Below are 13,327 nucleotides of genomic sequence, written 5' to 3' on the forward strand. Positions count from 1 at the left end.
GACTAAACCAGGACTAAACCAGGACTAAACCAGGACTAAACCAGGACTAAACCAGGACTAAACCAGGTCTAAACCAGGTCTAAACCAGGACTAAACCAGGACTAGACCAGGACTAAACCAGGACTAAACCAGGACTAAACCAGGACTAAACCAGGACTAAACCAGGTCTAAACCAGGTCTAAACCAGGACTAAACCAGGACTAGACCAGGACTAAACCAGGACTAAACCAGGACTAAACCAGGACTAAACCAGGTCTAAACCAGGTCTAAACCAGGACTAAACCAGGACTAGACCAGGACTAAACCAGGACTAAACCAGGTCTAAACCAGGTCTAAACCAGGACTAGACCAGGACTAGACCAGGTCTAAACCAGTACTAAACCAGGACTAAACCAGGACTTTACCAGGACTTAACCAGGACTAAACCAGGACTAAACCAGGACTAGACCAGGACTAGACCAGGTCTAAACCAGGACTAAACCAGGACTAAACCAGGACTTTACCAGGACTAAACCAGGACTAAACCAGGACTAAACCAGGACTAAACCAGGACTAGACCAGGACTAAACCAGGACTAAACCAGGACTAAACCAGGACTAAACCAGGACTAGACCAGGACTAAACCAGGTCTAAACCAGGACTAAACCAGGACTAAACCAGGACTAAACTAGGACTAGACCAGGACTAAACCAGGACTAAACCAGGACTAAACTAGGACTAGACCAGGACTAAACCAGGACTAAACCAGGACTAAACCAGGACTAAACCAGGTCTAAACCAGGACTAAACCAGGACTAAACCAAGACTAGACCAGAACTAGACCAGGACTAAACCAGGATTAAACCAGGACTAAACCAGGACTAAACAAGATCTAAACCAGGACTAAACCAGGACTAGACCAGGACTAGACCAGGACTAGACCAGGACTAAACCAGGACTAAACCAGGACTAGACCAGGACTAAACCAGGTCTAAACCAGGACTAAACCAGGACTAAACCAGGACTAAACTAGGACTAGACCAGGACTAAACCAGGACTAAACCAGGACTAAACTAGGACTAGACCAGGACTAAACCAGGACTAAACCAGGACTAAACCAGGACTAAACCAGGTCTAAACCAGGACTAAACCAGGACTAAACCAAGACTAGACCAGAACTAGACCAGGACTAAACCAGGATTAAACCAGGACTAAACCAGGACTAAACAAGATCTAAACCAGGACTAAACCAGGACTAGACCAGGACTAAACCAGGACTAAACCAGGTCTAAACCAGGTCTAAACCAGGACTAGACCAGGACTAGACCAGGTCTAAACCAGGACTAAACCAGGACTAAACCAGGACTTTACCAGGACTTAACCAGGACTAAACCAGGACTAAACCAGGACTAGACCAGGACTAAACCAAGACTAGACCAGAACTAGACCAGGACTAAACCAGGATTAAACCAGGACTAAACCAGGACTAAACAAGATCTAAACCAGGACTAAACCAGGACTAGACCAGGACTAGACCAGGACTAGACCAGGACTAGACCAGGACTAAACCAGGACTAAACCAGGACTAGACCAGGACTAAACCAGGTCTAAACCAGGACTAAACCAGGACTAAACCAGGACTAAACTAGGACTAGACCAGGACTAAACCAGGACTAAACCAGGACTAAACTAGGACTAGACCAGGACTAAACCAGGACTAAACCAGGACTAAACCAGGTCTAAACCAGGACTAAACCAGGACTAAACCAAGACTAGACCAGAACTAGACCAGGACTAAACCAGGATTAAACCAGGACTAAACCAGGACTAAACAAGATCTAAACCAGGACTAAACCAGGACTAGACCAGGACTAGACCAGGACTAGACCAGGACTAAACCAGGACTAAACCAGGACTAGACCAGGACTAGACCAGGACTAGACCAGGACTAGACCAGGACTAAACCAGGACTAAACCAGGACTAGACCAGGACTAAACCAGGACTAAACCAAGACTAGACCAGGACTAAACCAGGACTAAACCAGGACTAAACCAGGACTAAACAAGGTCTAAACCAGGACTAAACCAGAACTAGACCAGGACTAGACCAGGACTAGACCAGGTCTAAACCAGGACTAAACCAGGACTAGACCAGGACTAGACCAGGACTAGACCAGGACTAAACCAGGACTAAACCAGGACTAGACCAGGACTAGACCAGGACTAAACCAGGATTAAACCAGGACTAAACCAGGACTAGACCAGGACTAGACCAGGACTAGACCAGGACTAAACCAGGTCTAAACCAGGACTAAACCAGGACTAAACCAGGACTAAACCAGGACTAGACCAGGACTAAACCAGGACTAGACCAGGACTAAACCAGGTCTAAACCAGGACTAAACCAGGACTAGACCAGGGCTAAACCAGGACTAGACCAGGACTAGACCAGGGCTAAACCAGGACTAGACCAGGACTAAACCAGGTCTAAACCAGGACTAAACCAGGACTAAACCAGGACTAAACCAGGACTAAACCAGGACTAGACCAGGACTAGACCAGGACTAAACCAGGACTAAACCAGGACTAAACCAGGACTAGACCAGGACTAGACCAGGACTAAACCAGGACTGAACCAGGACTAGACCAGGACTAAACCAGGTCTAAACCAGGACTAAACCAGGTCTAAACCAGGACTAAACCAGGACTAGACCAGGACTAGACCAGGACTCAGGGCCGGCCAAGCCTTCAGGGGGCCCTAAGCGAAAACATTTTTGGGGGCCCCTCACCACGTCATCAGAATCAGTTTTATTGCCATTGTCAGGAAACAATTCACATATGGAACTTTCTTCAACGCAAACAAAGCACCAAAACTCCAGGGCATCTGTTTGCCAGTTAGTTTATTCTCAGCACCTCACAAGCTCAAATATTGATAACTTAAATCCCACAATGCAACTTGGTATTCCGCTGACATCACCTCTACTCCCTGTACAAATAACACACATCCCAGATATGTTTTTGGCTGTATTTGTGGGCCTTAAGGGTCGACAGCCACATTAGCAGTTTAAATTAATGAACAGGGGGGGGGGGGTCTGGGGAAGATTTTCAGACCTTTTTGGGTCTTCTGCTGCATTTTAATGTGGTCCAGCCGCTAAAATAAGAGTAAAATGTTGAGGTTGTAATGCTATAAAATGATGATGTGATGAAACTGTGCCAGGAGAAAATGACTATTATTAATACATTATGGTACTTAATTACTCAATACAATAATTGGCTATGAAAATAATTATGGTCAAATTGATTCATTTTAACTGAAAATGTAAAAGTAATAGTTACTTTACTAATTTATCTTTTACAGCTCCCAACTGTTCCTTCTTGCCAAAGTGACAAAACAAGTTATATTAAATTAAACAAATGGCATAAGCATTGCTTGATTAACAATTGACACTGATAAAACAGTGCAAACATGTTATTCCCAGAGAATGAACAGAACGAGAAGTGAAGGTCCAAACCTAGTTATAGTGAAGCGACTGCGTTTCTGCAGCTTTGCCACTTTTGTATAAAAATATATAGTATTATTCTATAACAGACGTAATCATAATATGTCTGGTTATTTTTCACTATCAATTTATTATAATTTATAACAAATAGTCTAATGATGCTTTTTAAATAAATTTAAATATTTTATTGCTCTATTAAAAGTTAATTAGAATATAAATGTTTGTTCTGATCAGAACACCACACACTGGACTCTGTGTGAAACAATGCTGCGATGTGATTGGCTGATGGACCTGACGTGCATAAACCTTTACGTTCCTCTTATTGCACTTTAAGAAGTAAAACAGACATCACGAGTCACGATTGATCTCACACATGGTGATGTGAGAGAGAGGGACGCAAACTCAAACCCGCTCATCTCTGACTGAGGCTGCTCAGGGGCCCGGGACAGGGGCCCGGGACAGGGACAGGGGACAGGGGCCCGGGACAGGGGCCGCACACTCTTCACTCCAAAGTCTCACATCAGAGGTTCTGGACGAGAAGGGGCTCGTCCGGACCGGATCTCCGCCTCTTAGTGACCGGGACATAGAGGCCCCTCACCGGCCTCACCTGCAGCTGACACTCCCGGGCTGGTGTAAATATTAATCTTATTATCTTTCATTTAGACATATTATTATGCGCGGGGCAGAGCTCTCGTCGCCTCCAGCCTGAGCGAACGTGACAGACTCGTGTTGTTTCAAACAGCAGCATTAACCGTCTCTTTGTAAGAGAAGTTCAATACCTGGAGAGTGTTGTTGACTTTGCAGTTTCTTTACATCGTCAAGAAGTTTCTTCTTTCGTTTTTCGGCATCGGGGGGATATATTCCTCTGGACATGAGGACCATGTTCTGTTGTGTTTATGTTTTGCTCTCGTTCTGCTCGCGCACAATGAAGTTGACCAATCAGAGCAGGTTTGGTGCCTTGGTTGCCAGATTGTCATTACAAATAAATGCGGTTTGTGCCTTATATGTTACCGCTGTGTGCGCTGCCGCGCCAGCAGCGCTACTACACCAGTGGCTCACGCTGCGCTTGCACTTTGCATAAGACGGGTTGCCAGATTGGGGGCCCTTTTAACGCCTCGGGGCCCTACGCGGCTGCTTAGTTCGCTTATAGGCTGGGCCGGCCCTGCCAGGACTAGACCAGGACTAAACCAGGTCTAAACCAGGACTAAACAAGGTCTAAACCAGGACTAAACCAGGATTAAACCAGGACTAAACCAGGACTAAACCAGGACTAAACCAGGACTAAACCAGGACTAAACCAGGTCTAAACCAGGACTAGACCAGGACTAAACCAGGACTAGACCAGGACTAAACCAGGTCTAAACCAGGACTAAACCAGGATTAAACCAGGTCTAAACCAGGATTAAACCAGGACTAAACCAGGACTAGACCAGAACTAGACCAGGACTAGACCAGGACTAGACCAGGACTAAACCAGGACTAAACTAGGACTAGACCAGGACTAAACCAGGACTAAACCAGGACTAAACCAGGACTAAACCAGGTCTAAACCAGGACTAGAACAGGACTAAACCAGGTCTAAACCAGGACTAAACCAGGATTAAACCAGGACTAAACCAGGACTAAACCAGGACTAAACCAGGACTAAACCAGGACTAAACCAGGACTAAACCAGGACTAGACCAGGACTAGACCAGGTCTAAACCAGGACTAAACCAGGACTAAACCAGGACTAGACCAGGACTAAACCAGGTCTAAACCAGGACTAAACCAGGACTAGAACAGGACTAAACCAGGACTAGACCAGGACTAGACCAGGACTAAACCAGGACTAAACCAGGTCCAAACCAGGACTAGACCAGAACTAGACCAGGACTAGACCAGGACTAGACCAGGACTAAACCAGGACTAAACTAGGACTAGACCAGGACTAAACCAGGACTAAACCAGGACTAGACCAGGACTAAACCAGGACTAGAACAGGACTAAACCAGGACTAGACCAGGACTAGACCAGGACTAGACCAGGACTAAACCAGGATTAAACCAGGACTAAACCAGGACTAAACCAGGTCTAAACCAGGACTAAACCAGGATTAAACCAGGACTAAACCAGGACTAAACCAGGACTAAACCAGGTCTAAACCAGGACTAAACCAGGTCTAAACCAGGACTAAACCAGGACTAAACCAGGACTAGACCAGGACTAAACCAGGACTAGACCAGGACTAAACCAGGTCTAAACCAGGATTAAACCAGGACTAAACCAGGACTAGACCAGGACTAGACCAGGACTAGACCAGGACTAAACCAGGATTAAACCAGGACTAAACCAGGTCTAAACCAGGACTAAACCAGGACTAAACCAGGACTAGACCAGGACTAAACCAGGACTAGACCAGGACTAAACCAGGTCTAAACCAGGATTAAACCAGGACTAAACCAGGACTAGACCAGGACTAGACCAGGACTAGACCAGGACTAAACCAGGACTAAACCAGGACTAGACCAGGACTAAACCAGGACTAGACCAGGACTAAACCAGGACTAAACCAGGACTAGACCAGGACTAAACCAGGACTAGACCAGGACTAGACCAGGACTAGACCAGGACTAGACCAGGACTAAACCAGGATCAAACCAGGACTAAACCAGGTCTAAACCAGGACTAGACCAGGACTAGACCAGGACTAGACCAGGACTAAACCAGGTCTAAACCAGGACTAGACCAGGACTAAACCAGGACTAAACCAGGATTAAACCAGGACTAAACCAGGTCTAAACCAGGTCTAAACCAGGACTAGACCAGGACTAGACCAGGACTAGACCAGGACTAAACCAGGACTAAACCAGGACTAAACCAGGTCTAAACCAGGACTAGACCAGAACTAGACCAGGACTAGACCAGGACTAAACTAGGACTAGACCAGGACTAAACCAGGACTAAACCAGGACTAAACCAGGACTAGACCAGGACTAAACCAGGACTAGACCAGGACTAAACCAGGTCTAAACCAGGACTAAACCAGGACTAGAACAGGACTAAACCAGGACTAGACCAGGACTAGACCAGGACTAAACCAGGATTAGACCAGGACTAGACCAGGACTAGACCAGGACTAAACCAGGACTAAACCAGGACTAAACCAGGTCTAAACCAGGACTAGACCAGAACTAGACCAGGACTAAACCAGGACTAAACTAGGACTAGACCAGGACTAAACCAGGACTAAACCAGGACTAAACCAGGACTAGACCAGGACTAAACCAGAACTAGACCAGGACTAAACCAGGTCTAAACCAGGAATAAACCAGGACTAGAACAGGACTAAACCAGGACTAGACCAGGACTAAACCAGGACTAAACCAGGTCTAAACCAGGACTAAACCAGGATTAAACCAGGACTAAACCAGGACTAAACCAGGACTAAACCAGGTCTAAACCAGGACTAAACCAGGACTAAACCAGGTCTAAACCAGGACTAAACCAGGACTAAACCAGGACTAGACAAGGACTAAACCAGGACTAGACCAGGACTAAACCAGGTCTAAACCAGGACTAAACCAGGACTAGAACAGGACTAAACCAGGACTAAAGCAGGACTAAACCAGGACTAAACCAGGACTAAACCAGGTCTAAACCAGGACTAAACCAGGTCTAAACCAGGACTAGACCAGGACTAGACCAGGACTAGACCAGGACTAAACCAGGACTAAACTAGGATTAAACCAGGACTAAACCAGGACTAAACCAGGACTAAACCAGGACTAAACCAGGTCTAAACCAGGACTAAACCAGGTCTAAACCAGGACTAAACCAGGACTAAACCAGGTCTAAACCAGGACTAAACCAGGACTAAACCAGGACTAAACCAGGACTAAACCAGGTCTAAACCAGGACTAAACCAGGACTAAACCAGGACTAGACCAGGACTAGACCAGGACTAGACCAGGACTAAACCAGGATTAAACCAGGACTAAACCAGGACTAGACCAGGACTAGACCAGGACTAGACCAGGACTAAACCAGGACTAGACCAGGACTAAACCAGGATTAAACCAGGACTAAACCAGGACTAGACCAGGACTAAACCAGGACTAGACCAGGACTAGACCAGGACTAGACCAGGGCTAGACCAGGACTAGAACAGGATTAAACCAGGACTAAACCACGACTAAACCAGGACTAAACCAGGACTAGACCAGGACTGAACCAGGTCTAAACCAGGACTAAACCAGGACTAGACCAGGACTAGACCAGGACTAAACCAGGACTAAACCAGGACTAGACCAGGACTAAACCAGGTCTAAACCAGGACTAGACCAGGACTAAACCAGGACTAAACCAGGACTAAACCAGGACTAAACCAGGACTAAACCAGGACTAGACCAGGACTAAACCAGGACTAAACCAGGACTAGACCAGGACTAGACCAGGTCTAAACCAGGACTAAACCAGGACTAAACCAGGACTAAACCAGGACTAGACCAGGACTAAACCAGGATTAAACCAGGACTAAACAAGGACTAGACCAGGACTAAACCAGGTCCAAACCAGGACTAAACCAGGTCTAAACCAGGTCTAAACCAGGACTAAACCAGGACTAAACCAGGACTAAATCAGGACTAGACCAGGACTAAACCAGGATTAAACCAGGACTAAACCAGGACTAAACCAGGACTAAACCAGGACCAAACCAGGACCAAACCAGGTCTAAACCAGGACTAGACCAGGACTAAACCAGGACTAGACCAGGACTAAACCAGGACTAAACCAGGACTAGACCAGGTCTAAACCAGGACTAAACCAGGACTAAACCAGGACTAAACCAGAACTAAACCAGGACTAAACCAGGACCAAACCAGGACCAAACCAGGTCTAAACCAGGACTAAGCCAGGACTAAACCAGGTCTAAACCAGGTCTAAACCAGGACTAAACCAGGACTAAACCAGGACTAAACCAGGACTAAACCAGGTCTAAACCAGGACTAAACCAGGACTAAACCAGGACTAAACTAGGTCTAAACCAGGTCTAAACCAGGTTTAAACAGGACCTGGTTTAGACCTGGTTTAGTCCTGGTTTAGACCTGGTTTACGGTCTCTCTGGACGGTGCTAAATGTTTAAACGGACTCGTGTTCCGCCTCAGGCTCGATCGACTCACAAACATCAAAACAGAAACGTCCGAGAGAGAGAGAGATGAAGGAGAGGAAATGCTGTCGTTTTAAACACTGAGACGTCGATGAGCTGACCAGAGGGAGAGAGAGAGGGGAGAGAGAGAGGGAGAGAGGGGGAGAGAGAGAGAGAGGAGAGAGAGAGGGGGAGAGAGAGGGGAGAGAGGGGGAGAGAGAGAGAGAGGAGAGAGAGAGGGAGAGAGAGAGGGGAGAGAGGGGGAGAGAGGGGGAGAGAGAGAGGAAGAGAGAGAGGGGAGGGAGAGGGGAGAGAGGGGGAGAGAGAGAGAGAGGAGAGAGAGAGGGAGAGAGAGAGGGGAGAGAGGGGGAGAGAGGGGGAGAGAGAGAGGAAGAGAGAGAGGGGAGGGAGAGAGGGGGAGAGAGAGAGAGAGGAGAGAGAGAGAGGGGGAGAGAGAGAGAGGGAGAGAGAGAGGGGAGAGAGGGGGAGAGAGAGAGAGAGAGAGAGGAGAGAGAGAGAGGGAGAGAGAGAGGGAGTGAGAGAGGGGAGAGAGAGAGAGGAGAGAGAGAGGGGAGAGAGGGGGAGAGAGAGAGAGAGGAGAGAGAGAGAGGGAGAGAGAGAGGGGAGAGAGGGGGAGAGAGGGGGAGAGAGAGGGGAGAGAGGGGGAGAGAGAGAGAGAGGAGAGAGAGAGAGGGAGAGAGAGAGGGGAGAGAGGGGGAGAGAGGGGGAGAGAGAGAGGAAGAGAGAGAGGGGAGGGAGAGAGGGGGAGAGAGAGAGAGAGGAGAGAGAGAGAGGGGGAGAGAGAGAGAGGGAGAGAGAGAGGGGAGAGAGGGGGAGAGAGAGAGAGAGAGGAGAGAGAGAGAGGGAGAGAGAGAGGGAGTGAGAGAGGGGAGAGAGAGAGAGAGAGGAGAGAGAGAGAGGGAGAGAGAGAGGGAGTGAGAGAGGGGAGAGAGAGAGGGAGAGAGAGAGGGGAGAAATATTAATGTTTATTTCAGGGAGAAGTCGATGGGACTGTTTCCACTTTTCTCTCCTCGTCTCCTTTATTGCTTGTTTCGTCTCCTTCTCTCCTTGTTTCCTCTGAATTATTAACGTTGCTGTGGCTGTGGCAGTGTTTTACAAAGAGCAGATTTTATGACTCTCCCCCCCTCCTCTCTCCCCTCTCTCCCCTCCTCTCCTTCTCTCTCCCCCTCTCTCCCCCCTCCTCTCTCCCCTCTCTCCCCTCCTCTCCTTCTCTCTCCCCCTCTCTCCCCCCTCTCTCCCCCCTCCCCCCCCTCTCTCCCCTCTCCCCCCCTCTCTCCCCTCTCCCCCCCTCTCTCCCCCCTCACAGACACTTGCTCAGCTGCATGTAACCCATGTCTCAAATCCGGTTCTAAATGATTGATATTGCCCCCTCATACACTTTCATTGGCCCAACCACAAGGGGCGCTAGTATAAAAATGGCCGAACCACCAAGCCATTTCCGCTTCCTGCTCCGGCTGTGGACTGAAAACGTATGGTTATGAACTGTTAAACGTCTCGAAACTAACTGAAGCGGTTACAGATCATTCCAAGACTCAATGGTCAGGTTTTTTTCCCCCCTGACACCCCCTGATTCTTATCCTCTGCAAGAGGTGGCGAGCGACCCATGTGACCTAAGAATCTGGTAGGATCACTCTTTGTTTTTTCCCCGGATACGGACACCCTAAGTTGGAATATTTTTTTCGTTTCACTCGGAATATATTCACCTTTTTTTGAGATCCTACAAACTGAACTTAAGCACCCAAAGGAACAGAACTTTGCTGGGAACCTTTTTTGTTGTTTTGAATATTTGTTTATATTTATTTACATTAATACAATTTATACAATTTATACTACAACATCCTCCTGTGTTACTTTTTTCCCCCACAAGCTCCTGTGGCCGAACTTAGTCATTTCTGACAGTCAAATGCGTATTATTTTAAGTTAGTGTTACATGCAGGTCACACGTTCTCCGCCCTCGATGCTTTAATGGATTTTTAATGGCTCCAGTTTGAGGAGAGTGAGGTTTTCAAGAGGTTTTTGACGTCTGATTATAGTTTTCTCTGACCACATCGTGTTCTCTGACCACATCGTGTTCTCTGACCAGAGCGACGCACCAGAGCTGAAAGTGTTCTATGAGAGATTTGGGTCAAATGCACCAGACGAGGCTCAACGTTAAAGCTGACGTCCTGATGCTTCTGCACTTACTACTGCCTTAATAAAGCATGAACAGAGACTTAATAAAGCATGAACAGAGACTTAATAAAGCATGAACAGAGACTTAATAAAGCATGAACAGAGACTTAATAAAGCATGAACAGAGACTTAATAAAGCATGAACAAAGACTTAATAAAGCATGAACAGAGACTTAATAAAGCATGAACAGAGACTTAATAAAGCATGAACAAAGACTTAATAAAGCATGAACAGAGACTTAATAAAACATGAACAGAGACTTAATAAAGCATGAACAGAGACTTAATAAAGCATGAACAAAGACTTAATAAAGCATGAACAGAAACTTAATAAAGCATGAACAAAGACTTAATAAAGCATGAACAAAGACTTAATAAAGCATGAACAAAGACTTAATAAAGCATGAACAGAGACTTAATAAAACATGAACAGGGATTTAATAAAGCATGAACAGAGCATGAACAGAGACTTAATAAAGCATGAACAGAGACTTAACAGAGCATGAACAGAGGCTTAACAGAGCATGAACAGAGGCTTAATAAAGCATGAACAGAGACTTAATAAAGCATGAACAGAGGCTTGATAAAGGACACTCACACCAGGGAAGATTTAAGCTTCTAGTTGTTTATAATGGAAGCATTCGGATGTTAACACAGGGAGGAGAGAGAGAGAGGGAGGTACAATAGGAGGCTGATAGCCCATTGAAGAGCTGATAGTAAACAAAGAGGCTAGTTTGATAGATAGATTAAAAAAACATTGTAACATTAGATGAGTTTTGGCCCAGTGTTTTCTGGGTAATTTCCTAGTGTGATGTCATCAATTACAAACAGGAAGTGAAATGATAAACCTAACTTTTTTTTGTGGCAAAAATCTAAATATTTTTTATCTTAACTGCATTTTAGTTCAATGAGTCGTCCGACCTGTGGGGGGCGCTCTAAGTAGTGACTACGCCTGATTTATGTGTAATAACCATACGTTTGTCATGTATTAAGAGGAAGTTATTAGAAAGTTGTGCAGATTTTCAACCCTAAAGCATGACCTTTGTTGTTATAGTCACGACTGTTCTGATTAACACGTAATATGTAAAGTTAAGAAGTTTGTTTTTGCTTTGTTTGGTCGCTTCCCCTTTGGCTCCGCCCCAAGCCACGACGCTGCTCTGCGATTGGCCCGGTATCAGCACCGACGAGCGGTTCAGACCAATCGCAATCAAACCCAGCAGCGGGTTGAATGTGGCACCCAAGGCGACTAAAGACACGTCCTATTGACCCATCGAAGGGGGCGTGGCCTTTCAAAGGTGAACTCTGAAGGGCACAACTGCACAGGAGTTCATGCTAAAACAACCAGGAAATACTGCGGTGCCCCTTTCCCTCTCTACTGCCCGTCCAACAGTAGTGGTGCCCCTTTACTGCCCGTCCAGCAGTAGTGGTGCCCCTTTACTGTTTGTCCAGCAGTAGTGGTGCCCCTTTACTGCCCGTCCAGCAGTAGTGGTGCCCCTTTCTCTCTTTACTGCCCGTCCAGCAGTAGTGGTGCCCCTTTCCCTTTCTACTGCCCGTCCAACAGTAGTGGTGCCCCTTTCTCTCTTTACTGTCCGTCCAACAGTAGTGGTGCCCCTTTCCCTCTCTACTGCCCGTCCAGCAGTAGTGGTGCCCCTTTACTGCCCGTCCAGCAGTAGTGGTGCCCCTTTACTGTCCGTCCAGCAGTAGTGGTGCCTCTTTACTGTCCGTCCAACAGTAGTGGTGCCCCTTTACTGTCCGTCCAGCAGTAGTGGTGCCCCTTTACTGTCCGTCCAGCAGTAGTGGTGCCCCTTTACTGACCGTCCAGCAGTAGTGGTGCCCCTTTCTCTCTTTAACTGCCCGCCCAGCAGTAGTGGTGCCCCTTTCCCTCTCTACTGCCCGTCCAGCAGTAGTGGTGCCCCTTTCCCTCTCTATTGCCCGTCCAGCAGTAGTGGTGCCCCTTTCCCTCTCTACTGCCTGTCCAGCAGTAGTGGTGCCCCTTTACTGTCCGTCCAGCAGTAGTGGTGCCCCTTTACTGTCCGGTCCACCAGTAGTGGTGCCCCTTTACTTTCCGTCCAACAGTAGTGGTGCCCCTTTACTGTCCGTCCAACAGTAGTGGTGCCCCTTTACTGTCCGTTCAGCAGTAGTGGTGCCCCTTTACTGTCCGTCCAGCAGTAGTGGTGCCCCTTTACTGCCCGTTCAGCAGTAGTGGTGCCCCTTTACTGTCCGTCCAGCAGTAGTGGTGCCCCTTTACTGCCCGTTCAGCAGTAGTGGTGCCCCTTTACTGTCCGTCCACCAGTAGTGGTGCCCCTTTACTGTCCGTCCAACAGTAGTGGTGCCCCTTTACTGTCCGTTCAGCAGTAGTGGTGCCCCTTTACTGTCCGTGCCCAGCAGTAGTGGTGCCCCTTTACTGCCCGTTCAGCAGTAGTGGTGCCCCTTTACTGTCCGTCCAGCAGTAGTGGTGCCCCTTTACTGTCCGTTCAGCAGTAGTGGTGCCCCTTTACTGTCCGTTCAGCAGTAGTGGTGCCCCTTT

General features: G+C 47.4%; 1 protein-coding gene and 1 long non-coding RNA gene across 6 annotated transcripts in view; one reads left to right on the forward strand and one right to left on the reverse strand.

Annotated features, from left to right (window-relative positions):
- galnt14 (UDP-N-acetyl-alpha-D-galactosamine:polypeptide N-acetylgalactosaminyltransferase 14 (GalNAc-T14)) overlaps positions 1 to 13,327 on the forward strand; it is a 223,414-nt gene that overhangs the window by 57,204 nt on the left and 152,883 nt on the right. The window lies entirely within an intron of this gene.
- LOC140355843 (uncharacterized) lies at positions 1,890 to 7,625 on the reverse strand. 5 transcript variants are annotated; one of them, XR_011926049.1, is made up of 3 exons: positions 7,545 to 7,625; positions 6,533 to 6,630; positions 1,890 to 1,949 (listed from the first exon to the last, which is right to left on the reverse strand). It is a non-coding gene; the product is annotated as an uncharacterized lncRNA (long non-coding RNA). The 5 variants fall into 5 exon arrangements; XR_011926033.1 differs by lacking the exon at positions 1,890 to 1,949 and adding an exon at positions 2,383 to 2,466; XR_011926046.1 differs by lacking the exon at positions 1,890 to 1,949 and adding an exon at positions 2,384 to 2,455.

The sequence above is a fragment of the Eucyclogobius newberryi genome, unplaced genomic scaffold (assembly GCF_026437365.1).
Source record: "Eucyclogobius newberryi isolate DKJ021-1_F unplaced genomic scaffold, fEucNew1.0.hap1 SCAF_1, whole genome shotgun sequence".
Taxonomy (NCBI): Eukaryota; Metazoa; Chordata; class Actinopteri; order Gobiiformes; family Gobiidae; genus Eucyclogobius; species Eucyclogobius newberryi.